Raw genomic sequence first — 27,700 nt, forward strand, 5'->3', positions numbered from 1 at the left:
ATAGAATTATGCTACTGGTAGAGAGTTAAAAACAATCAAGCCATTTCAAGGAAATTATTTTCTACAAACTCCAAACCACAAAAACTGTCATGCTGAAATAGGTTATATTCCTCGTCAGTTCCTAATTAAATTCTAAGACATGCAAGAATGTGTTCTTGTCATATTTCTTGTGTTAAGTTTTTTGCCTCGGAGCCCTCTCTTTGACATAGTTTCCATAATAGCATCGTTAGATAAATACAAAGTGACTGAGGATACACTTTGTCTCTCTACCACATCTGGATCAATCCTGGATGAATCCTACTTTCTGATGTTTTTTTTACTTTTATATCCTATATATTGATTGCTGCTAGAGGGAAAAAACAACACAAAAGAAGAGCTGCATGCAAATATTTGGCACTACGGAACCCATCTTCTAGTGACAATTATCTTCTCAAAGTTGTTAGTCGACAGTACTTTTACTCGTTTCGGTCAGCCAACTTTCCATTCTCTTTGGTGTTTCTTGTAAGTTTTTAATTTTTTACTTATTGTCTCCTACAAATTACCACTCCTTCCTTCTCAGGAAGCAATGGAGCCTTCAGTTTCACTGTAAAACATGGTGTATGACTGTCCCATGTCCTCAATCCACAGCCATCCCTCTCCCTAGTATTAGAGGTTTCGAGATGTTTCTTTCCTTAAAGGCAAAATGCTTTACCTATGTTCTTGTCCTAAATCTTGTTGCAATACTGACCTTTTCTTGCTCTTACATCTTGGCGATGGTGTGCAAACCCCACGGGTTTCTTATATGCTGTCACACCTCTTTCTTCTATGTCTTGCTAGCTATTGACAACACCCAAGATACTGGCAGGACTTGTACAGAAAGGAAGATGGTTACAGTGATTATAGCCAGTGATTAGAGCACAATTCACTGGACAGTTTGATATGACACTAACATGGAAAGCCAAAAGAAAATGGAAGATAAATGTTTGTACCCTAGCCGCTCTCAAACTTATTTTTCAAATCAACACACAGGATGGATGGCATTCATATGTGTAGCATATCCCTACGCACAATTCCCAGGACAATGATTTATTTATTAGGAGTGAAATTATTAGAGTAAATATAAATATGCTCTTATGTTTAATTGTACCTTTTCTGAACTCTGCTACTTTATATTTAATAATGCATTATTTGCACCAAACTTCATATCTGATCACACAGGAATGCTACAACATTGAGATGGAGAACCATTGGTCCAGATCAGTGGTCCTCAGTGTGTGCTCAGAAGCATCGACATCACCCAGGAACTTGTTAGAGATGCAAATTTCCACACTTTACCCCAGACCCACTGAGCCAGAAACTCTGGGGCATAACCTAGCAACTTAAAGTGCTCTGATCTAGATGCTAGACAAAAAATTTTAAGAAGAAAACATTGAATTGTAAAGTCACACTGGCAGAGTTAAAGCCCTTGGATAGTCTAAATAAAAACTGTCTTGCGCTTAGTAATTACTCAAATACATGTCAGTTGAATGAAATAATTCAGATGCTTTGTTACATATTTTTTATAACAACAAATTTAGAGTTTTTTTCTATTTGAAAAGTATCAAAATGATTCAGTTGTATGCAGTTTAACTATTCTGTGCCCTGACACAAATTAATATATAGACAACGGACAATATCCACTTTTCTCTGTGCCACATATTAAGTATATGTCTTTATTCTTGTATAGGGAGAAGCACTGAGAAGAAGTTATGAATACATACAATAAGATTAATATTCCAGACTTGCACATACTTGCTGCAAGGCCTTGAGACTTAAAGTCTCAGTGCCCTCACCCATGTATAGTGATCAAAAATACTCCCCATTTATAGAAGAAGAGACAGAAGCTTAAATTTAATCACTTATCCCAAATTGACACAGCTAGTTAGAGGTCAGTCAGAGGACAGAACTGAGGTATCTGGTAGGTCTGATACCTGCTCTTAGCCACTGTCAAGATCTTGACAGACTTTCTCTCATAAGGCTCAAGTGAGAATTAAATTAGGTAATATGCAAAAATTAAATTAGGTAAACGCTCAATGCATTGAGCACATACTATGTGTTCAGTGAATATTAACCACTGGTAGTATTGGTATTATTGTTATTACTACTAGGCCAATACCCAGAATTCCCAAGGATTGCCACCAACAGGATGCTTTGCTACCATATAGCTCTACATGCTCTCTTCTGGAGCCTTCATGTGCTTTCTTTTCCATGACTCTCTCCCTTTAGAAACATCCTTGCTCCACTGCAAAACAGTGGGGAGGACTTCAGCAGAAGCATGGGTGCCTGGTTTTCAGAACTTTACTCTCATCACATCTCGCTCTCTTCTTTAAAGCTTGCATGATATGGTTAGGGTCAAGGGCATTACTTGTTTCATAATGCAAGCATATCGAGTGTTAACCTAATCTTTAACCGTTAGAAAGACAGCATGAGTTCAATGAAAACGTTACAATCACTTGATTAGAAGCAACCTGTGAGCTATAATTCAATATCCATAATGAAGGTTCAGTAATAAATTATTAGCTATGATCCTGTACTTGATGGGAGCAGAGCATTATTTTATAGCCAGCATTGTGATAAGTAATTTTATGTATATCTTGCCAGCTGCACCGTAAACTGGACATTTTTGTCCTCAGTTTATAGATGAGAAACCAGAGGATCAGAGATACTAAGTAATGTACACAAGGCTATCCAGCTAGTGAATGCGAGGGTCAAGATTCCAACTGGGGTCTATGTAACATCAAATACGAGGCTTTTAATCACTTCCTTCCACACGGCTCGGGTGGTTTAGCACAATTTAAATGACAGGCATTGTGAAAGCGTGTCATCATGGTATCATTTTTCTCAAATGCTGTTAACCATAATATTCCATCAACCAGAACATTCCATCCTCCTAGGGTAATTTACTGTAAAATCAATCACATTTGAATCTGAAATATGATCTTTTTATTAGTTAGATCATTAATAATTAATTCTCAGACAAATTTTACCTTAAGCAGAATTTTTGCAAGCAGAAAATAATACGCATTTTCTTTTGTCTTGAGGTTTTTGTTTCACTCTACAACCTTGTCGACAGGTTATGTCAGTGAAAATTCTGGGAAGATAAATCAAATCAAATCAAACGGAGGTTGATTCCAGAAAAAACCACATCAATTATTTAATTCCGCTTTTTTCATTGTTACTGTTGTCAGGTATCTGGTACTACAGGAAAAAAAATATTTCTAGCTGCTTTAGACAATAGACTTAGAAAGTCAGTGCTTCAAATGAAGAGGCTGATTAACAATTAGGAATCTTTAAGGCACAAAGATATCAGAAGTGTTTACTTAAAAATGTTTAGGTTTTTCCTAAAAAAATTAAAACTAAAACTGCCATAGGATGCAGAAATCTGACTTCTGGGCATATATCTAAAGGAAATGAACTGAGTATATCAAAGAACTACCTGCACTCTTATGTTCATTGCAGCATTATTCAAACAGCCAACCTATAGAAACCATCTAAGTGTTCATCAGTGGATGAATGGATAAAGAAGATGTGCTATATTGATACAACGGGCTATTATTCATCCATGAGAAAGAAGGAAATTCTGACATTTGAGAAAACATGGATGGATCTTGAGGGTGTTATGCCAAGTGAAATGAGCCAGATAGAGAAAGACAAATACTGTATGGTCTCACATATGTGTGGAATCTAAAAACAGAGTCAAACTCATAAAAATCAGGAGTGGAAAAGTGGTTTCCAGGGCTTGTGGGGTGGAAGATGGGGGAAATAGAGATTAGTATAATGATATATACTTTCAGCTATAAGATGAATAAGGTTTGAGGATCTAATGTATAACATGGTGAATATAGTTGATGAAAGTGTACTGTGTAATTAAATTTGCTGAAAGAGTAGAGGATAAATATTCTCATCAGAACAAAACAAAACAAAACAAAATAGAAAAGATAAATATGTATGATGGTGGATATGTTAATTCTACATGGAAGGGATCTTTTCACAATGTATACACATATCAAATCACCATTGTGTACATTCCAAATATCTTACACTTTTATTTGTCACTTATATCTCAATAAAGCTGAAAAAATTTAGACCGTTGCAATTATAAATTTGACTGGTATATGAAAATGAATGCTTACAAGGGTAAACTTTGTAGGACAAATATTTTAATGTGATTCTTTAGACACTTTTATTTTGATGTCCTACTATGAATGATAAGAGCCTAGTTCACTTACACCATCTCTTCTCATCCTTTTCTACTTCTTCTCTCTAATGATCTAATGATGACAATTATCTTATTATCTGCTTGAATCACATGAATTGCTGTGTGAAAAAATGATCAAATATAGGTAGTTTCATATGGCCTAAACTATTGTATATTTTAGAGTACTATTAGTCAAATAATATTCATAAACTTATATTTAACATTCTCTTCTCATTTTAACTTCCCCTTCTGACTTCAGTGATCTGTAAATTTACTTATGCATTTTCAACTTGATGACATTCCTAGTAGGTCCCATCACCAAAGGTGATTTTCTATCTTTTGTCTAAAGTTTGACTTTACACAGAGAAAGACAAATGCCATGTGATTAGATGAACATCTGGGAAGGGCGGGGAAGAGAGAGAGAGGGAAACAAACCATGAGAGACTCTTAAAGGTAGAGAACAAACTGAGGGTTCATAGAGGGAGGTGGGTGGGGGATGGGCTAGAGGGGCAATGGGTATTAAGGAGGGCACCTGTGATGAGCACTGGGTGTTGTAAGTAAGTGATGAATCACTGAATTCTACTCCTGAAATCAATATTGTACTGTGTGTTAACTAAAATTTAAATAAAAATTAAAAAATAAATAGTTTGACTCTAGTGTTAGAAACCAATAAGATTAATTTGCATAATAATAGCCATATGAATACTGATCATTATAAAGTGAAGTATTGGACCACCAGGAATCTCCTCTACAAAATCCAGATTCATTCCTAGTGAAAATTTTTTTTGGTACTCAAGTAAATAATTCATCTTGAATCTAAAATTCAAGACAGACCTACCTAATATTAATCACCACATAAGCAAAATTTTGTATCACTGGTTTGAGGTAAGGCACTACAAATACTTCAAAAATGATACAGAATAAAATGTAAAAAGTTGAAATTGTGCTCAATTGCATATAATAACAGACAAATTATAGAGGGTCATAATAAGCAAGTATATATTTAATCAAGAATATGCAAGAAAAAATTTTATCTTATGCTAAACCTGTATGTAAACAGAAATACAAATAGTCTAGCCATGAGCAGATAGATATGGAAAGGAACACTGAGATAACCATCTATGGAACACTATGACTAGAAGCAAGTGATGGAGGCAATAAACTGTTTTGCTTTGCTATGAGAATTTGGGAAATTCCTGGTTTTCTCTATGCCTTATTTTTTTTTTCCTTTTTGGGAATAAATGTTGTAAGAAAGAAAAAAAAGGTGATATGTTGGATTTCATCAAAATTAAAACATTTGCAGCAGGGAATCCATCCCATTTGCAACTGCACCAAAAATAATTAGATACCTAGGAATAAACCTAACCAAAGAGGTAAAAGATATGTACTCTGAAAACTACAGAACACTTATGAAAGAAATGGAAGAGGACACAAAGAAATGGAAAAGCATTACATGCTCATGGATTGGAAAAACAACCATTGTTAAGATGTCTATACGACCCAAAGCAATCTACATATTCAATGCAATTCGTATCAAAATACCAACAGCAGTTTTCACAGAGCTAGAACAAACAATCCTAAAATTTGTATAGAACCACAAAAGACCCCTAATAGCCAAAGCTATCCTCTAAAAGAAAAACAAAACTGGAGGCATCATGATTCTAGATTGCAAGCTATATTATAAAGCTCTGGTCATCAATATAGTACAGTACTTGCACAAAAACAGACACATAGATCAATGGAACAGAATAGAAAACCCAGAAATAGTCCCACAACTATACCGTCAACTAATCTTTGACAAAGCAGGAAAGAATATCCAATGGAAAAAAGACAGTCTCTTCAACAGATGGTGTTGGAATACTTGACAGCAACATGCAGAAGAATGAAACTGCACCATGTTCTTACACCATACACAAAAACAATTCAAAATGGGTGAAAGACCTAAATTTGGAACAGGAAACCATCAAAATCCTAAAGGAGAACACAGGCAGCAACCTCTCTGACCTTGCAGGAGCAACTTCTTATGAGACTTGTCTCCAGAGGCAAGGGAAACAAAAGCAAAAATGAACTATTAGGACTTCATCAAAATAAAAACTTCTGCACAGTGAAGGAAACAATCAACAAGACTAAAAGGCAACCGACGGAATGGGAGAAGATGTTTGCAAATGACATATCAGATAAAGGGTTAGTATCCAAAATCTGTAAAGAACTTATCAGACTCAACACCCAAAAAACAAATAACCCAGTGAAGAAATGGGCAGATATGAATAGATATGAATAGACACTTTTACAAAGAGGACTCCCAGATGGCCAACAGACACATGAAAAGATGCTCAACATCACTCATCATCAGGGAAATACATATCAAAACCATGAAGAGATATCACCTCACACTTGTCAGAATGACTAAAATTAACAACACAAGAAACAACAGATGTTGGCAAGGATGTGGAAAAAGGGGAACCCTCTTGAACTGCTGGTAGGAATGCAAACTGGTGCAGGCACTCTGGGGAAGAGTATGAAGGGTCCTCAAAAAGTTAAAAATAGAACCTACAATCTAGCAATTGCACTACTAGGTATTTACCTACAGGATACAAAAATGCTGAATTGAAGGGGCACATGCACTCCAATGTTTACAGCAGCACTACCAACAAGAGTCAAACTATGGAAAGGCCCAAATGTTAGTACTGATGAAGGAAGAAGAGGATGCGATAGATAGATAGATAGATAGATAGATGATATAGATATAGAAATAGAAATAGATATAGATATATAGATATATAGATATAGATATAGATATAGATATAGATATAGATATAGATGATATACCGTGGAATATATCTTGCCATTTGCAACAACATGGATGGAGCTAGAATGTATTATGCTAGGCAAAATAAGTCAGAGAAAGACAAATACCATATGATTTTGCTCATATGTGGAATTTAAGAAACAAAATAGACATAAGGGAGGGGAGAAAAAGAGAAAGAGAAACAAACCATGAGAGACTCTTAAAGACAGAGAACAAACTGAGGATTGATGGAGGGAGGTGGGTAGAGGATGGGCTAGAGGGGTGAAGAGTACTAAGGAGGGCACTTGTTATGATGAGCACTGGGTGTTGTATGTAAATGATGAATCACTGAACTGTATACCTGAAACCAATTTTGCACCATATATTAACCAACTAGAATTTAAATAAAAAATTGAAAAGAAAAAAAAATTAGAACATTTGCAAAGCAAATGTCAAGAAGATGACATGACAAGCTACAGACTTAAAATACTGGCAAAGCATATCTGATAAATGACTAGCATTTAAATATACACAGAACTCTCAAAGTTCAACACTGAAAACAAAAACAAAAAGAAAAAACATCAGGTAATATGAAAAAGACGTGGAGAGATACTCCACCGAAAACAACATACAGATGCAAGTAAGCACATGAGAAGAGGTTTAACATCATTAGTCACTAGAGAAATTCAAATTAATACTGCAATGAGAAGTCACTACCAGAGGAATGACTGAAACAAAAAATAGTAATGGCACCAAGGTAAGGATGCAACTTTATCCTATGTTTCCACACCCTTATCTGGTAAGGATATGGAAAAACTAGATCATTCATACCTTGTTGGTAAGAATGTAAAGTGGTATAGTCACTCTAAAAAATAGTTTAGCAGTTTTTTAAAAAACTAAACGTGCAACTATCACATGACTCAACAATTACATTCTGGACACATTTCCTAGATAAATGAACACTTATATTCACGCAAAAATGCATACACAAAAGTTTCCAGCAGCATTATTGGTAATGACAAAAACGGACACAACCCAGATGTCCTGCAGTGGGTGGTGGATGGTTAAAATTGTGTGGTTCATCCACACTGTGGAATACTACCCATCAATAAAAAAGAACAAACTATTGATACACACAACAACTTGTATGAATCTCAAGGGCATTATCTTGAGTGAAAGAATCCAATCTCAAAAAGTCAAATATTGTATGATTTCAATTATATTACATTCTCAAGAGACAAATTATAGTGATGGAAAAAAATGAATGGTTTCTAGGGGTTAGAGATGGTGTCTGTAAAAAAAAAGTAAAAATATAAATCAAGAAGCAGACCTTATAACAATAATATTTAAAATATCCTTGAAAAAGAGAAGGAAGATAAAAATTTGGTGATTCTTCCTGAAATTGACATTGATAAATAAGGGAAAGAAATGAAAATGAAGGAATAAGGACACTGTGTCTCTTTAGGCATTGTGCAATTGGATTTAAAACCAGTCCTTAAAAATCAGTACCTTAGCAAGTACTATAAAACCTTAAAAGCCTTGAAAACATGGCGTCATGTGTGTTAAGACCAAAAAACAAGAAAAACTAGAAGCTGCTTAGTAATTTCCAGGGGTATGCTGAGAAAATGCCTGAGATTTCAAACTTGCTTTACAGTGTAATTGTTGAAAGAGTTGGTTTTGGAATTTGTTGGGTTTGGGTTTAATTAAGGCTATATTACATACTAATTACGTGACTTGGAAAGGCTGTTTTACCCATTCTAGGTCTTGAGTTTCTGTATCTGTAAAATGGAGATCATGAAAGTTCTTATGAGGCTAATAAAATAAGACAATGTAAGTAAACCAATCAGCCCAGGGCCTGCCATAGACTAATTACTCATTAAATGTTAACCCATGTTAATTTGCTATTATTTTCAGAAGAAAGTTGTAAAACTTCATTCTAGCCACTAGGAGAGCATCTTACACTTCCCACACTCTTACCTGGTTGAAATCTCAGAATCATTAAAAACCAGCTAGCCACTTAACATGATAATTGTGTATTTTGGAGATTGCATTGTGACATTAAGCTCCAATGCAGAATCACAAGAGATGAGAAAAAGATGCAAAGAAAAATTATATGAGGTGTGTGGCTCTTCAGGAAACACTCAAGAAAATTGAACCCAGTAGGGTTAAAATCTCATCGACTTAAGGACTCAAAGAGGAGTTCAGTATTGAGGGTTTGACATTAGGTAGTTACAAAATTATGTCTTGAAATTGATGTTTACAAAGAAAAATATGTACAGTATACATTTTTTGGTTCTCAAAAACTTATATGGAAAATCTTTAATGTACAAACTGCAAATCTTTAATTTATACACAGCAGAATCTATGGACAATTATGGTATGTAAAGATAATAGACAATTTCTTCCTTGTCCACACCATTCTGGTTGCCTATAGAACACATGGTCTTAGTAGAGGGCATGTCAAGAGGTAGATGGGCCTTGAGAGCACCACTAAAAATACAATAAGCATAGTAGGCCCCTCCAACATCACACCTTAACCCCTATCCCATCATTTGGGGAAAAATAGATCCAGTTAAGAGATGATTGAAAGGTTACTGAAGTCATTTCCAAAATAGCCTTCAAACAGATCAAGGAGGACTGTGAGAAGGTGTTGTTAGTCAGTAGTACAAATAAGAGAAAAGTGGAATGATGATTTTCTAGCAAATCTATGCTATGTGTGGAGAAGAGGACATACTCAAGTCAAGAAGAATTAAGAACTAGAGTATTTGCTTCTTATAGGTCTGTGACATAGAAATGAGATGTTCCTCTGAGTCAAGTTTGTGAGACTCCCAACATCTGCTCTTTCCTTAAGGACTGTCTTGAGTTATAGACCCAAAGTCCTCCAAATGGTACCCTAAAACTTTTGGGGGAAGCTTGGTTACTTCCCTCTAGAAGTAAGTAATATCCCCCAGGATCTTGTCTGAAGTCCCACTGCTGTCCACTGCCTGGGTTTCCACAGTTATGTGAAATCCATGGGCTTCCTGGCTAGGAGACTGGGTGTGCATCTGTGCAGGCTCAGTAGTTCAGTGGAAAAGTGCAGTGGAAAAGTGAGATCCCGGATCATTATACCTTTCAGCTTGTCCATGTTGTCATCCCAATGGTAAGAAAATCGTGTTTCATTCACACTAAGGAACACTAAGGGGAAAAAAAGAAATAAGCATTGATACCCATAACAACTTGGATGAATCTGAGGGTTGGTGGCCAAGATGCTCCACTGGAAGATATGCCTGGCTTTAAGGTGGGTTCTCCCAAAGCTCAAAGACAGTGTATCTGCTGTTGACCATAAGATGAACTCCTTTCAATGGTGGAAGATGTAGTGTTGAGGACCATGGCATGAGATTTAGGGTTGAGGGATGAATTAGGAATGTCAGCCCAAAGGACAAATGCAGACCTCCCTTCTGAGACACAACTGACCAGTACTGAGTCTAGAATTTGGTCTAACTTCTCACTATTTTCTGAGCAAACCTTTATGCAGGCCATCCATCAGGGGCTCCTCCTTATATTTAAAGCCAATATTAAAGTAGAAGAGGCTGTGAAAAAAAGACTTAGATTTTCCAGCCCCCCAAAATTGAGCACTGACAACTTTTGTCAGCCCAGAGCTGACACCATGTTGTGTTGGTATCCAATCGTGGTCAAGTCTATAATGGGAATTCAGCATTCCCTCATCTACTCCATCTCTTTATCACAGAATAAAATTACAGTGGTGTTTAAAAAAAGACAAATGATGCACATCTCAGGGTAAGCAAGGTCTGATTTGGAGCAAATGAAAACAACTAGCAGATAGATATATGAATCATATGCTGCAATGATATTGGTGATAAAATCAGAGATAACGTCTCATAAGCAGGTTTGGATGATGTCAAGTTATATGATCTGATGTAATATAGTAACCTAGTACATCTGCAGAAACCAGGCTTAGGTAATTTTAACAGTAACAGTTATAACTATAACACAAACACCAGTGAGCAATAGCATTTTTATAATGGACTTCAAGTGGGAGAAATGAACATGACTTAAAAAAACCACAGGCCTTAAAAAAAATCTCACCTCAGTGCGAAGAGGTCAAATTGCTACTGTATTATAGCGCCTCTTTTAGTTCAGTTAATAATGTGTTTATCATTCAGTAAGAAAGAGCTATTAACTGGAATTTGATTATAATTGATTTTGTGCCAGATCAATTTATTTAGAATTTATTATTTTATTTTATTAAAAACATTGTTTTTAATATTTTATTTATTTTTGATAGAGAGAGACAGAGCACAAGTGGGGGAGGGGCAGAGAGAGAAGGAGACACAGAATCCGAAGCAGGCTCCCAGCTGTCAGCACAGAGCCCGACGCAGGGCTCAAAGTCACAAACCGCGAGATCATGACCTGAGCCGATGTCGGACACTCAACCGACTGAGCCACCCAGGCGCCCCTAGAATTTATTATTTTATATAAAATACTTTAGATGGTTGTTTAGTTGCTAATGTCAAAGACTTGCTAATTCTGTAAGAATAATATTACTTTTGCATAAATAAATAAATAAATAAATAAATAAATAAAATAGGCCAAAAACTCCAGAACTCTTTTGCAGTTGCTGATTCAATCCCTATATGGGTAAAATTATACATCTATACTATGCTGTGAGTATAGTTTCTTTCTTTTAAACATTTTGACTAAACTTTTCACCAGTGAAGTCAAAATATAAAAGACTCGTGTCTCTAACTGTGATGGGATGGCAAGTAGTGGATTAGCATTTCTTCTGATACCATTTAGAAAAGCTGGGTAAATACAAACAAACAAATAAACCTCTGTCTGCAGGCCTAACTAGGACTTGAGAGCCAAGATCCCAGAGCGAGAGAAACCATAGAGAGGTGAGTTGACCTTCCACAAACCATATTTCCCCTCAAAGCATTTGCCAAGGCAGCCAGAGTACAAGGTGCCTATGTCCCGGCAAAAAGGAAGACAGATGGAAGCGAGCGTCATGTTCGGTAACTCTTCTCAAGGCATTCGTTCAAATGTTAAGCGTCGTAAGAAAATAAGTACTACGTTTATCTGAAAGCTGCTGAAAATTAGAGCAAAGTGTTCATCAATTTCACAAAAATCCAAAGGCAAAATTCATATTCTGGAACCTGAAATGAGAAGTAGTTTTATTAAATAGCCAAGGTTCTCAGACCCTGGGGCCCTATAACATATTGTTGGGGTCAAACAGGGACTCATAGAGTCTTGCAAAGTCTGAAAATTAGCCTCTAATCTGCTCGGCTTGTGATTTGATTAAGATGTCTATTCTAATCCTAGGTGCCTGCCAGAGGTTAGGGTATATCCTCTTTGAGAGAGGCAAAGCTTTGGATGGCAAAGTTTCTATAATTTTTTTCTATAATTTTTGAGACACATTTTCCACTTCTATATAAAAAAACTGTGAAGCATCCTAGTAAAAAATTAAGAGAAACAGACCAACACATAGCCTTGTTATTGGCATCATTAGCCTCAGAATTTAAACTAAATGTGTTCTTTAACAATATTCAGGAGTGATATAGAAAAATGGAAAGTTTTTTGAGGGGTCTAAAATCTGTAAAAAAAGAATCAAATTAAAATACTGAAAGTGAAAAATGCAATAATTGAAATTAATAATTTAATTAATGAGTTTAACAACAGATAGGAGATAATAAAAACAAAAAAGAGGATTCGTGGCTAGGAAAATAAGGCTATATAAAATACCCAGTTTATAGCACAGAAAGCAAAAATGGATGGAAAACACATTATAAGAAGAACTAAAAGACTGCTAGCTAGATGACAGAGTAAAAAGGTAAAACCGTGTAATTGGAGGCCTTAAGGGAGAAGAAAGGAAAGTGCAAAACTATATCTGAAGTGATAATGACTAAGAATTTTCCAATACTGATGAAAGATATAAAGCCATTTAAGAGAAATGCTCCAGATGTCAAGCAGTGGAAATCCAAAGAGTTCATGTAAGTACATTATTGTAAAACTACAAAAACAGAAGACTAAGTGAAAACTTAAAAGCAGTGGAAATAAAGAACACTGTTCTCAGCAGAACGCCAATCAGACTGATGGCTGACTTCTCAACAGAAACGATGGAAGTCAAAAGTCAATTGGGTGGCATATTTAAAATACCAAAAGAAAATAATTTCCAATCTAGAATACTCTGACAAATGAAAATAGCTTTAAAAGTGAGGTGAAAATGAAAACACGTTCAACCAAACAAAAACTGAAAAAATTCACTGCCACCATATCCATGCTAAACATGCTAATGAGAACTCGTGGTTGCTGTAGAAGAATGGGATCACAGGAAGGAACAGAGGGCATCTAAAAGTAGCAGGTATGGTGTATGCAATTACAAAAAAGAAAAAGGAAAACTAAAATATAAAATAAAACAGATTTATAATTGTTCTTCAAAAGAATAGAAAATTAAATTTATCCAGCTCAGCCTGTCCAGCCCGTAAATGCATGTGTCTCAGTATGTGTAAAATTTTATTTTTTTTTAAATAAATACACCATCCCTCAAATTTATTTCAACATGCTCTAGGGTAAGAAATAAAGAGAATATTAGTTCATCAAAAGTCAGGTAAATATTTTGTAGTGCTTGGCCTTACATTTCAAATAATTTACAAACGTTTTCAAAGTACTGCTAAAAAATTTAGGAAAATAAACTAAAAGTATTTGTTACAGGAATTAAAATTAAAATCCTATATATATATTTTAAATAAATGATTAGCTACTAGGGCACCTGAGTGGCTCAGTTGGTTAAACGTTCAAGTACTGATTTCCACTCAGGTCATGGTCTCACCGTTTATAAGATTGAGCTCCAAATGGGTTCTACACTGACTGTGTGGAGCCTGCTTGCAATTCTCTGTCTCCCTCTCTCTCTTCCCCTCCTGCTGGTGCTCTCTCTCTCTTTCTCCAAATAAATAAAAAATTAAAAAAAATGATTTGCTATGATTAATAAATCAGTAACATGTCTTAAGTATTTTGCTGTTTTAGACAAGACATTTGAAAATATTCATATAGTAAATATTTTTAATATTTATTCTTATGATTATAGTGAGCATTCCTCTTAATGTAAAACACAAAAATGGCTAAAAATACCCAGCACCACCTATGTAATGATTTTCTCCTTAAAACAGAGCAGAGAATACAATTACTCATTTTTATTAAACACAATAGATTAAATCCCACCCCTATGGATCAAGGGAGAATGTGACAATATGAAATCTCCTTCCTTCAAATCTTTTGCTTGAATCTCTCTTGATATTAAATTTTCTTAAATATATTAGGAAGAAACTTCTATCTCTAACTTAAATAAAAAGAAAAAAACTATTAATGGCATTTTTCATAAGTCATAATTCAACCACGAACAAGGATCTTACCACAATTTTGTAAATGTTCAGAAAAATAAATGTACATTGTACTTGCCAACTACATATGGAGGCACCCTGGTCTGTTTGAGGCAACAGGGAATGTGAATTTATATGTAGTAACTCCTGTCACAAGCCTCCTGTCCATGAGGGTGCAGTCTCAAACAAGATGCCTGTCTGTGGGGAGAGGGTTGATGGAGGGCAAACAGTAAGTATTATTGAATGTTGCACTGGAATTGAACCAAATGGTATATTAAACCTTTTGATGTACTTGTATATCCATTTCATTTTGATTAAAATAATAAAAATAAATTCTGGTAGACCCTAAAACACTTCTAAAATGCATTGAGTACCCATGCGTTTTATGAGATGCTGAAGATTCTCTTGAATTACGTTAAATATTTCACACACAATTCTTGTATATTTTTATAGATGAGATTTTACTTTGAATCTTAAGACCAGGAGCATTGTAAGGATGTAGTTCTGCTTTCAAATAACTTCCTTTAAGTAAACTGAAATGAATCAAAATTATATGTTTCAAATCAATCTACATTATTCAACAATGGGTTTTTTCAAATACTCAATTTGTTTACATTTTCTTAATCAGATTGACCTCTGCCTCTATATTTACTTCATAAATATCTATGTTGTAAAAAAAAATCAGAGGCTAAAAAAATGAAATCAGAGGCTAAAGTATCATGGCATGAAACAGGTCTGCATTTTGTTCCCCAAAATTATTACTATTAACTATTAATCTAAAAAGGGGCATTTTCCAATATTTAATTGTACCCAATCTTTCAATCACAGAGTGTAACAACCAGTAAGAAAGTATGTAAGTATACAAGAAAGTTTTGCTTTGAATTCTGCTTTTGTTGGTTCACTGCTAAGTACAACAGAATAGAAATAAGCTTTTATTCTTCAGGGTAAAGTTGTTGATATTTTATATGTTGGAAAAATTTCTTCATCATAAGCACTACTATAATGAAATGTTTTTTCATTAAACCTTCTTTTATTCATGAAAGGGCAAAATCATTTGCTGGTTCACTTTGTCCAAGAACGTGCTGGAGTGGTAAATGAAAATATGCTGTTCAGCTTTCTAAGTAGCTTGCACATTACAAATCAAAATGTTAAGCTGTGAGGTTAAAATGAACTAGATAAGCAAATAAGTCTTTTCCCTTTGCCAACACTTTCTTTTTATTCAGCACATACATAGAGGCATATCTTATTTTTTAAGATACAAAGCTATTTAACATCCTACAGAACAATAATAACCCTGAAATTTGAGTGTTCTTTAGAAATATTTCTTTCTCCTTCATTGTAGAGTTTCTCAGAGGCTTAGAGGTAGGCATTCTGATTATTTCACATGATGACTCTCAGAAAGCAAAAATTCTGGCAAAGAGTGGGTAGTCCTAGGAATGTAGGTCACAAGAAAATGTTTTTAAAAAAGATTAATGTAGCTAGTTCAGTCCCTTTCTCTGTTCCAAATATTTAAAACCATGTAAAAGATGGTCTCTTTCTCAGTTTTTAATACATTCTCAGCTATAGACAAAGGAGCTTGCTAGGAAACACCAACAGTGGATACTGAGAACTTCTAGATGACTCTAGAATGGATCCACCATTTCAAGAATATCCTGAGTCAAGATCTTTTATGTATCAAGGTAAAAGGTAGGGCTGAGGATCCAACTAACTATATCCCTACCTCTAAAACAGGCTTCTCCTCTTAGGTTTGCTTCATTGACTCCAAAGGGGATTGGATAATATGTATGGCCATAAATCCATCAAGACTTTGGAAAACAACTGATCTCATAAATTACATAGTTTTTGAATAGTAATTTAGTAGTACCTACATATAACAGGAAAGCACCATCTTAAATAGTGCCAGTCTTTAACATAAATTTATACATGGAAATTTAACGTAGATTCATAGCTGAAAGACCCAGGTCCCATTCTTAAAGGAAACAGTAGTTTGAGGCAGGGAGGATGTATTTGAATTTCTTCCAAAGTGACCCAGTGGTTTGTTTTTTTTTTAATTTTTAATTTCAAATATAGATTAAATTTGTTTCAGTATGATTTGTAGTTCCTGAGTGAGTCCTTTATTCCCATAAGAAAAGGTCAGGAGACAATAAAACGGCACAATGTCTCTAAGATAATATGGGACACTGGAATATGATAATGAAGTTCATGAGAATCCTTGGTTTGAGATCTTAAAGAAAAAGGAAAATATCTGTCTCTGTATTTTCAGCACCTTGAATAGTGATTTTCATGCATTAAATAAGCCCTCAATAAAACATCCTATATTTGTGTATATATAATTTTACGTATGTATTTAGTATATTATAAAAAATCATTTAGTAAGGTTTGAAAGTCTTGCTTTAAAAAAGACTTTTGAATTAGATGACCTTCTAGGTCATTCATTACACATCTCACCATTCTAAAGGGACACTGCTATTGGCAAACAAGTTCTCTTGTTTTTTATGGGCTACTCTGTACTCTGCTAACAAATTGTATCTCACTATCTCTGATAATTGCTCTACGGGCATTATCTTAAGAGTTATCACCCAGAAGCAGTCCCTCACTCTTTCTGTTACTTACATAGATCTCTCTCTCTCTCTCTCTCTTCCTCCCTATTTACATAATTTAAATTTTATAATTTATATTTAATTAATGAATTAAACACAGATTTTTAATGCTGGTATATGCTTAAATGCAGATATAGACATGTATCACTCTAGATGCAATTAAACAAGACCCGATAACTATGCTTGTCACAGTACAACTATCACAGAAGAGAATTCACTTCCGTGTAGTCTCCGATGTGGTCTTCAGGATATGCAGCTTCATCCCACCCAGCGTGAATGTGATCTCTACAGAAAACGATACCTATGCTGTCACAAATGATGGGGATGATTATAGATAAAGCACAATGGATTCTCCATTCTTCACTCAATGTAGGTATCATGCCTGCCCTCTCATCCCTCCATTGTGGTTTTGGGGATTCATAATGGTGTGTAACCAGTTACTAGAAAGAGCACCATATTGAAATACAGAGGTTGAACATAGCTGCTGGCAACAGACCAATCATCTATGCATTCATTGACTCTGTTCATCTATTCAAAGAGCATATACGGAACACTAATTATACTAATTCAGTGAAAATGAAAATTACAATGCATTATGCTATGGACTGTAATCCTGGTAGGCACAGGATTCTAGCTTATATAGTTGTGTAGTTTCCTGACTATCATTTAGAGGTAAAATACAAGACAAATGTACCAGAGTATCTGAACACTTTTCATAAACCTTGATTTGTAACAATCTTATTCTCAGTGAAGTAGAATGAAAAGATACACACACACACACACACACACACACACACACACACACACACACAAAGCAAGAAGCTCCTGCCACTCACAATTGGGCATCACGTACTTATCAAGTTTTTGACGTGAAGTCTCAACTTGACTTGCCTAATATAATCACTCCAGAGAAGTCTCTGGCTTTCTTTAGTTCAGTAGGTATTCCTGAGAAATACTTTCAACTTCAACCATACTTCCTACAGCATCATGGAACAAAAACTTTCCCTTAAGAATTGCGGCACAGTGCCACTTTAAACTAAAATACACTAATATAATGGGTTACGTAAATCCTGTGAAAATGAGCATTATGGAGTAACTATTTGACCCGGAACTTATATCCACTGAATAACAGTGAATTTGTTTTTTTGTAACATAGGTATAATATGGTACTCCATGTATCAGACAAGTGCAATGTCATTATTATAACTGGCATCATTCGATAAACAAATATGCTCAAAATATGAGCCAACTATGGTATTATGAAACTGTGAAATAAGTTAATTATGCTCAATTACAAAAGCATTATACTTATGACCACCTAATTCAGTGCAAAACACACATTTTTTGAGCATCTTCTGAGTCTCTTAAAGGAGTTTACTGTCTACTTCAGGAGACAGACCTCTACCCACCTGCAAGTCAGAATATAGCAAGAAATTTGCTTGTATTTATACTGGCAACACCTGGAGACAGGAAGGAAACTTTCAAGGAGACAGTAATAGTGAACTAGACTCGAGTGCTTGGAAAACATTTTGACAGGAGACACTAAGGGAAAATTTATTATATACAGAGGGAGTTTTGCCAGAAAATGGAAAGATGAAGAGCTTATTCATCTCAATATTCAATTATTCACTAATATTCAACAAATATCTATTGAATGGATACCACTTCAAAGTCAATTTTTGTAATAGTATTACATATATTCAAGATAGGCCTTTAGACATCATCACATAGGTTTTTACTACAGGTATATCTTTGAAAAAAAATGTGGCAAATTTCTTAAAATGTGTTACCAGCTGATAGATGTCTTCTGGGATGTATAAATGAGAGCTCCTCTGATTAAATACCAAGGGGTGATAAAAACAAGGAAGCAATTAAAATTTCAGAAAAAAATTAAGACAAAAACACTTGTCTAGAAATTTCATGCAGCATCGGTAAAATGCAATATAAACCTAACATGTCTTAACATGATTGTATTTTCTATAAACAAAGATGTTTTATTAGTCTAGAGATGTTTTAAAGTTTTGAATGAGAACTTTTTATTTAGAAATTGTAATCTAAGGACCTTTAAGGAAAAAAAATTATAACTTTAAAATCTATCCATTAAAATAACCCTTTTATTCTTTCCATATATCATATTTATATTCAAGAATAAGAAAGGAAATAATTTTGAGAATACCTGCTTGATGTGAGTGGCTCATCTCGTGCTCTGCTTCAAAACTGTTAGAGCAACTCATAATGGAGGTGTTTATGTCCCAATATTAAAACATTTGAAAACTTAAAGAACTAATTAGTCGTAAGAATACCGCGAAGTTATGAATCTTGTTAAGAGATTGCTAATTTTATTTTAAAAACCATAAGAATTAAGTTAAAAGAGTGTCACTTTTAGAATCAAGTAGACAAGGATTCAAATCCTGACTCTGTCATGAAGCAGCTTTGTGATTTTTTTTAGAGATTTAGTCTTCTCAACTTCTTCAAAAGGTGGTAATAATACTTCAGCTTTAAGGTAGATGTAAAGATAAACATGAGAAAAAGGTTTTTTTTTTTTTGAGTTCCTAGAATAGTGCCTGTCATACATTAAGTACCCATAAATACTGGCCCTCTCTCTTTTTCCTCCTTACCTTTGTTGGTAATAGTTCCCGTTTTCTGTCTTAAGTAAGTTTTAAATTTTGATGAAATGTGTTCAAGGAAATTGCTTATGTTGACTTTTCCAACATATTTAAAAAATATAATAGTAAACTACAGGCAGAATATAATGAATGCATATCTGATTTATTTCATGGCACTTGTCATTTCTCCAAAAGAATGCAGTGTGCTAGATAAAGCTATCCAGGCATATTTTTAAATTAACATTTTAATTAACATTTCTAATTATATGTGTAAAAGTTTGCCCATGTGTCATCGTCAGCTCCTCAAGAAGCCATTACTCTATGACACTGCTGTATTTTCAAAGGAAACATGTTTTAAAAGGAGACAAAACATACCCTAATATTAATGGGATGTCATCTATAGTTTAGTTACAAGAGCAGATCAAGTACTGAAACAGTTATCTCTTTTTTCATATCCTATTTAAATGAAACTGAACTTTCAGAAGAATCACTGAGATTTTTAAAAATTTTAAACAGATCACTTCATTTCCCAGAGAGTTTGGAGAACCACGTAGTTTTAAATTGGTACATTTTCAAAGCGTGTGTGTTTAATTTTCATTTTCGCGAACGAATGGCTTCTTTTTCTAAATGTATTTTTTCATCATAGAGTGGTTTTGGCAGTACTAATGTTCACAGGGATCAGGTGTATATTTGTGCTGATTAAAAAGATAGAGCCATGATATTATATCCCTGATCAAAATATCCTCAAATCTCTCAACATAGTGAGATCTCACTGCATCTGGGAGGATTAGAAGTCAAAATCATAAGGACAGGAAAGAGTTCTGAAGCGATCTTTCATCACCACTAGAAAGAAGCAACTGGCCACTGGAAACAGGGTTGAACTCACCAGTTTTAATGTGAATTTGGGGTGGGGAAGTGATGGGCACAAGTTAGGTGAAAACACAAGGTTTTCATTTTGAGCTGTCTCCTCAATCTCATTTTCAATGATAACTAATATGCATATGGAAGGTTTTCCATAGATATTAAGAAAGCAAAGAGCATTGGCTTCAATTTAGTCTAGACAATACAGTGCAGAAAGTAAAGATGCACATTAGAATCCAATCTCATAAAACGTTTGGCAATAATGATTTTGGGAAGGAAAAATGCAATCGTTTATTATATTTCTCATCATCTAGCTTGTCTGAAAAAGTGAAAGACTCAGCGTTTCCTAAGAAAATACTCAGTCCACAGTTTTACTGTCCTAGCTATACTGTTCAGCAATTTTTGTATATCTATCCTCATTTACAAAATCTTTTATGTCTTTGAGCACTGATATTCACAATTTTAACTACTGAACAAATGTGTGCATATCTTCACTTTTGTTACAAAATATGAATTAATTAGAAAAGACAGATTATTTCAGTTTTTAGCTGCTAAATGTAATGTTCATAATCTGAATTGCCACAAAGCATCCTGGCGGTTAAACATGCAGTTATAAAAATATGCCAGTATTCTCAACAACATATTTATAAAAATATTTTTAATGCAGTGGGGTTAATCAGCATATTCTAAAGGCTATGATTATACTTCAATAGAAATTTATCATGCTTATAATAGGCTTTAAGTTTAAAAGTTTAAAATGTGTGTCCAGGACAAGATATACAAGATATTTGAATTTTTCCTAATCAGAAAGAATAATAGAAATGTTTTTGATATTTCCTATTTATGTAAGGTATGAGTTAATTAAGGTTATCTTATACGAAAAGTTGTTTGGTCTCTTAACATTTCAATAATCAAAGTGGCCATAAAATTCATGTAGAACTTTAATTTTCGCTTAGTTTTTTCTGTGCATTTTAATCTGACCTTCTGGGAATAACTTCAACAGAAAAATAACATAAAAATTACAAAATTGTAAAACTTATAAATAATGGAAATCTAATTTACCTTTTATAAATCCTTGAGAACAACCATTAAGCAAGTAAATGGAAACTTATTTTTCAAAATCATAGAGTTTTAGAAACATTGTTAACATTCAAAAGGTTTTACTAAAGAGACGTTTCTTCTGTAGAGCTTACTTTCTGCTTTGATGAATGCTCGTGTGTCTTTAAGTTCTTAAGAGGAAGAACTTTTCTAAATCTGCAATTACAAATCTCACCCTGCCTTATTTGAACTATCTATTGATGTAATGATATATTTATTATATTTATTCACTCCAGTATTAAGCACCTCTTGTGTATCAGTCTCATCACCTGTTAGCGTTTCTCTTTGAAGGTAACTTTCTTGGCATAAATCTTTCAGCTCTTCACTCCACAACAGCAAGTTTGGCAGAAGAGCTGAGCTCTGATCAGAGCTCTATTGAAAGACTCTCCAGGTCTATGGTTTCTTATTCATAGGCAATGTACGTGCTTTCTTTTTTTCTACCTGCACTAACCTTTATTAATACAAATCATCTGCATAAAATACTTTGATAAAGTGCATTTAACTGATGTGCTCATTTGCCTTAACTGCATTAATTCACAAATATAGTTTTTAAAGTGCTTCTTTAACAATGTCTTACCTGAATTTTGATTCTAATACCTAAGTATTAGTTATCCCTATATCTTGAATCTTTGTCATAAATACTTAAGGGGAAACGTTTCCTGGTATGCTGTCCAGGTGAATAGAAGTAGGTATTGCAATGTCAGTTTAAACAGCAAACCATAACACAGAGACGTTGCTTTCAATGTTTTAACATATCCACCCACACTTTCTTACTCTCATTGTCTAATTCAGTTTTATTTAAAAAAAAAAAACCCTCTAGTTAACCACTTTTCTTAAAGAATTTGTAATATGTTCTGTTGTGATTACTATGATAGAAAAGCCAGAAATTATATGAGACCGGAAAGATTTTTTTTTTTTCAGTTTACAAGTCTGTTCTAAAATTTTTTTTAATAAAACAAGTAAGCCTTGCTTCTGCCTCCTCCCACTCCTTTGGCTTGGTGCTTACTCGGTAAGCAGTAAGCAACCTGCTGCATTTATAGCTGTGGAATTTAACTGGGAAGGGTCTTCCTAAGAAACCATGTGAACAAGGATGCATCATAGTGGATGCAACATAGTGAATACAGACAGAGCTCCTTTTTTTCAGTCTCTCCCAAACGCTTCATCCCTTGCTAGTATTCTCTAGTTTCTAGTCACAAAAGGCAGCTGAGTTCACAGCTGGAACAACAAGTTGTGCTATGAATCTCAGTGATTTACCCAAGTAGCAAACAGGGTCATTGGCTTAATTGGAATTTCAGCTGCCAAGCGAAATAGGAATCCTTAGCCTTGGTCCAGCCACACTGGTAAAAGTGTTTCTGTTTCTTGATACGGAATGAAAATGACGCAGAGTGTAATTGATCGACAGGATATTGATCACTTTCCTTTCTACATCCCCCCAGTTTGGGTGCCAGCGAGTCTAGGGCTCACTTCTATACGCCCAGGGGCCACCAAGATCTCCATTTTCCCCAAACGCATAAAAGGCTAAAAACAGCCTTCCTCCCCAGCACCATGGCGTGGCTGCAGCCGCTTTGTTTACCATATAAGTCACATCAGGGGTTCACTCCTCGTCTTCTCCCCTGCTTTAAAGCTGGGTGCCGGGAGAGGCAGAGAAGCATCCCCAAACTCCCGCTCAGCCCAGGTCAACCACAGAAAGCTTCACAAACCCGGTCTGAAGCCTTAAAGAGAAGCCACGCAGCGGGAGCCTTTTGAACTCATAACCCCCCCACAGGGATGTCCGCCTCCCAAGAGGGAGCCGGCTTCCCAGGCAGCTTGAGAAACTTAACTGAGATCCCAGAAAGGAGGAGAGGTGCAGCTCCGGTCAAATGGAGCTCTGAGGCGACACCCTCTTTACCTGCAAAGTTGGCAATCTTCTGGCTGAAGAGCGATCGATCCAAGGACATGCGGTGCGGGTGCTATGCCCAGGGAGAGCACGCCCGGCCAAATCCAATGGGATTTCCTTAGTCGCTGCCGAGTTTTGGAGCATTCCAAGGAAAACGCACGAAGCTAGAGCCCACGCAGCTGGCACCGAACTGGGCGGAGTGAGGATGCTCTGAGAGCGGTGCCATGGGAGGGCGGGGGAGGGGCGGCCCCGGAGGGGGAGGTGAGCTCCAGGGGAGGAGAACTTCGCCCACCCCCGCCCCCACCGATCCCTGGGGACGAAGTTAGCGTTCCCACGGCTGACGGCGGACGAGCCCCGAGGAAGATAACCCCGCCCTCCGTCCCGGGCGGTTGCCTGACTCAGGGTCCGCACAGACCCTGCTCGGTAGGGACAGCCGGTGAAGATGCGCGTCCCACGCACCGCTCCGTGTGGCCGTGGAGGGGACCCGCGCGCGGGCGGGCGCTGACGCTGGGTCCCCGGCTCCGCTGTCCCCCCCCCCCCACCCAGCCCCCCAAACGACCGCCGCCTCCCTTGGCCAACTCCTTGAGGTCAGCCAGGGCAGGCGGACTCCCCAGAAGCCAGCCGTCATCCAGAGAAGCCGGTGGCCAGAAGCCGCCTGAGGTCCTGGGTGCGGGCCAGACACACCTCCAGGCTTTGGGCGGGCTCTGCAGGGCTGCCGGACTCCGATTCGCGCCAGGACCCGGCTTCTGGACGCTCGGCTCCCAAGCCGCTAAACCAGCACCCCGGCGGCAGGTCGCCAGACTTGAGGAAAGTAACCCCCACTCCCACCCCCACCCGGGAACTCTCAAAGCTTCTCCCACTCCGGCTCCTCTGGGCTCCCGGCACCCCCACTCCCGTCCTCAAGGTGTCAGACTTCCCCTGCAAGAGCAGGAGGATGCGGCTTGCGACTAGTGTCAACGATCCAGACAGTCGCAAGGAATAAATGACGAGGCGCAGCGTTGCATCCACCCCCACCCAGCTCGGGCTTTCCAACAGGCATAGGAGATCAGTAAGTTTCCAAATACTGAATAAAACCCCAAACACGTACCAGCCCAGGAGCGCGAGGTTCGGTGGCTTCAGGTGGAGAGAGTGTGAGCGTGTGTGTGTGTGTGTGTGTGTGTGTGTGTGAGATGCTCGCATCAGCGCACTGAGGTTTCAGGATGCAAGTTATCTCCTGGCCAATCTCTTTGGTGTTCACGCACTAAAATAAGACCAAAGCGCTGCGAGGAAATGCCATATACTGGCGAAGTTGGCAGTAACTTACTTGCTGTAAATGCGACGTGGTGATTCCCAGATTGTGACTCACGGAGCCTTGGTTGGTCACGGCCCCGTGACTCGAGAGTCCATTTGTAAGATCATTTCAAGAGTGGCGTCCGCGCGGAATCTTCGCTGAGGGTGATCCCCTTGAGACCCTCGGTTTCTACCGGACCTCCTTTATTTTCCGAGAGCCCTGGGGCGAGCTGTTGGTCCCCGACCTCATCTCAGCAGCTGCCATCCATCCTGCTCCATCCTGGGGCTGTGCAACAGATGAGTGGCAACCCTTTCTTCCCGTCCCAACCACGCGATGTGACACCTTCTGGGAGTCGGTGCTGGGCAGACTGAGAGGAGCACCAGTTTCTTCCCGAGGAATATTCCCCAAGGGAGCCGGGGGGTAGGCGGCAAGCCGGCACTCACAGGCAGACTCCAACGCGCAAAATTAAATTTCCCTTCTTGGTTACCCCTTTTTCCCCCTCCTTTCCTTTGTAGGTCACCTGAGTTGAGTTTTTTGGGAAGATTTACATGAGGAAAGAGGATATCGCTAGAGATCACCCACTGGTGTCATGTTCATGCTGCTTTTGTTGTTGTTTTCTTTTAAATCACTTCTCTTATTTCTAAATTTCTCTTTAGTTTACTACTCTTCTCCTGGGTTGATCTCAAGCTCAGACCCGACTCCTAAATTTTTAGGAGCATTACTTCTAGATTATCCCCCTCCAAAAATACCAAAGTACACTGAGGCAAACCAGGTTCCTTTAAGATCTCTCCAGAAAACAAAGACAGGGACAACAACAACAACAACAATTCCCTTCCTTCCCTGAATCTCTTTTGACTCTCAAACACAAAAATATATTAGCATCTTCAATTTTTTTTTTTTTAGTTTTCTTAGTGTTAAATGATGGCTTTTATAACATGTTCGAGAACACATCTGTCTGTAGACGTGGTAATGAACTTTACAATAAATACAAGTCTGCTTTCTATTCAACAAGGGAGGGGGCAATATATATGAAAGTAAGTCTGTTTTATACAATGCAACTGTAAATAGTTTTGTATTTTTTCAAGGAATAACTCATCTTCCTATTCATCATCAGTAATTAAAATGTTTTAGTGCCTAAGAAAATAAAAGTGAGGCTAACATTTATTGATGTAATGTTTTATCTTGGCCAGATAAACAAAATCCTGCATATTCTATTTGAGTGTGTCTTTAAAAATAAACCCCTAATAGAGTTACACACACTGGGATAAGTATATGTCTTTAACATATATTTTAAAATATATTTAAAAGAAAGTGGACCAGTGAGAAGACACAGCTATTGATTGGAAATTAAGAACTTTACTTTGCAATCTTACCCTCTGTACGAAATAGTATACCCCTTCCTGCCTCTCTTAGGATATGTTTTTTATAACAAATGCCATCTCTGCCATGGTGTGGGTGACATTTTGTCTATTTCCTTAATTTGTTTTTTCCATAAGTAATGTGCCTGTGAGTCTACAATAAATACAAAACAGAAAAGAACAGTGAGGAAAGCCATCTGAATGGGCTGTGTTTCCATGGGAAGAAGAATGTTCTATTGATCCCGGAACTTCATTTTCAACAGTTGCAGGTGATTATTGATTGCTAACCTCATGCCTCCTCCTGAAATGATTAGCAATTATGGGGAAATTATTTGAAATCTATTTAAACAACACAGTGAACTGTGTATACTACAGTCATCAGCAATAGAAGAAGGAAGGTTTGTTTGTGGTTTTTGTTTACATTTTCAAAACACGAATTTGGCATCATTCCACAAACCTGCAAATGCAATTCACTTAAAATACAATTCATCGAAGCCAAAGAAATTTACAAGAAAATGTTATATGCTTACTGGAAATGTCTTTTTAGTACCTTAGTCAGAAAAACAAGAAAGCATTCTTGTTTTGACATTAGCAAGAGACAAGTGACCCAAGAAATGATAACAGTAAAAGAATTCTCTCCAGTGCCAGTTCATAGCTTAAATACATCATGGAATTAGAATTTCAATTGTATTAGAAACTCAACTTTCAACTTAATTTCTGAAATTCTACTTCCACTTAGAAGCTTATATGTAGCATGTGAAGCATTTTTTTCCAGTGCAGCTGTATCTCAGACTCAGAGGCAATCACAGAGGCAGGTATTTGGAAAATGAAGTTCTGCACATGTATCTCAATCATGATTTTATGTGGTGATACTTTGTATATAATGATGCTATCATCAGATACATGATAAAGGATTTTTATTATCTTAGGCAAATCTGGGAAATAGGTGAGCATCATCTTTGGAGCCCATGTAAGCTATCTTCAACCTGTAGGACCAGGACTTACCCCTGTTCTGCGCAAGGGCTTACCCAAAGGCCCTCACTAAAGGGCTTGAGGTCTGTCACCTTGCCTTGTTCATAGTGGCTCCTGCTCCAAGTTTTGGGGTCCCTTGTTTGCCATCAGTTGTACCTAGGCTTTGATCTAATCCACATGGACCATGCTATCAACACAACTTTTTACCTGCCTTTAAATTTTTAAAAATATTTTCTAAGTTACTAAGTTTTCTTTAAAAATTACTTAATAATTCAGTATACATTTCTATTAAATACTTTATTCTCAAGTCTTGTAAATGTGGTTTGTTTTTATAGTATTATCCCCTGTTGTAAGACTTTGTTGGAAAGACTTTGCACACACATTTTTGTCTAAACATCACATTTTGTCCTCAGAGTAGATTCTTAGAAATAGAACTAGCACATCAAAGTGCAAGAATATTTTAAAACTCATGATACATATTACATATGTTTTACTGAGCCCTTGTTAACACAGGGTATACATAATCTTCTTTTCCCTCACTTCTTTCTGTATTTTTATTAACTTGCTATTTTTGAAAAGTGGCATCTCAGTCTAATGAGTTGTATTATTAGAAAATGTGACTTTTATATACTTTTTAATGCTTTTGTATTTGTTTCTTTTCTTGTGAGTTTATATACTTTTC

General features: G+C 36.5%; 1 protein-coding gene across 2 annotated transcripts in view; it reads right to left on the reverse strand.

The window, feature by feature from the left end:
* Positions 1-25,029, reverse strand: part of TRPC4 (transient receptor potential cation channel subfamily C member 4) — a 197,700-nt gene extending 172,671 nt beyond the window's left edge. The window contains exon 1 of one of the 2 annotated variants that reach the window (XM_007097684.3): positions 24,722-25,029. The gene's annotated coding sequence lies outside the window, so the exon portion shown is untranslated. Of the gene's footprint in view, positions 1-23,430; positions 23,610-24,721 lie in introns of those variants that run through there. The other variant, XM_042959440.1, reaches the window with a different exon arrangement.
* Between the last annotated feature and the right edge of the window lie 2,671 nt (positions 25,030-27,700).

Source organism: Panthera tigris, chromosome A1 (assembly GCF_018350195.1).
Source record: "Panthera tigris isolate Pti1 chromosome A1, P.tigris_Pti1_mat1.1, whole genome shotgun sequence".
Lineage (NCBI taxonomy): Eukaryota > Metazoa > Chordata > Mammalia > Carnivora > Felidae > Panthera > Panthera tigris.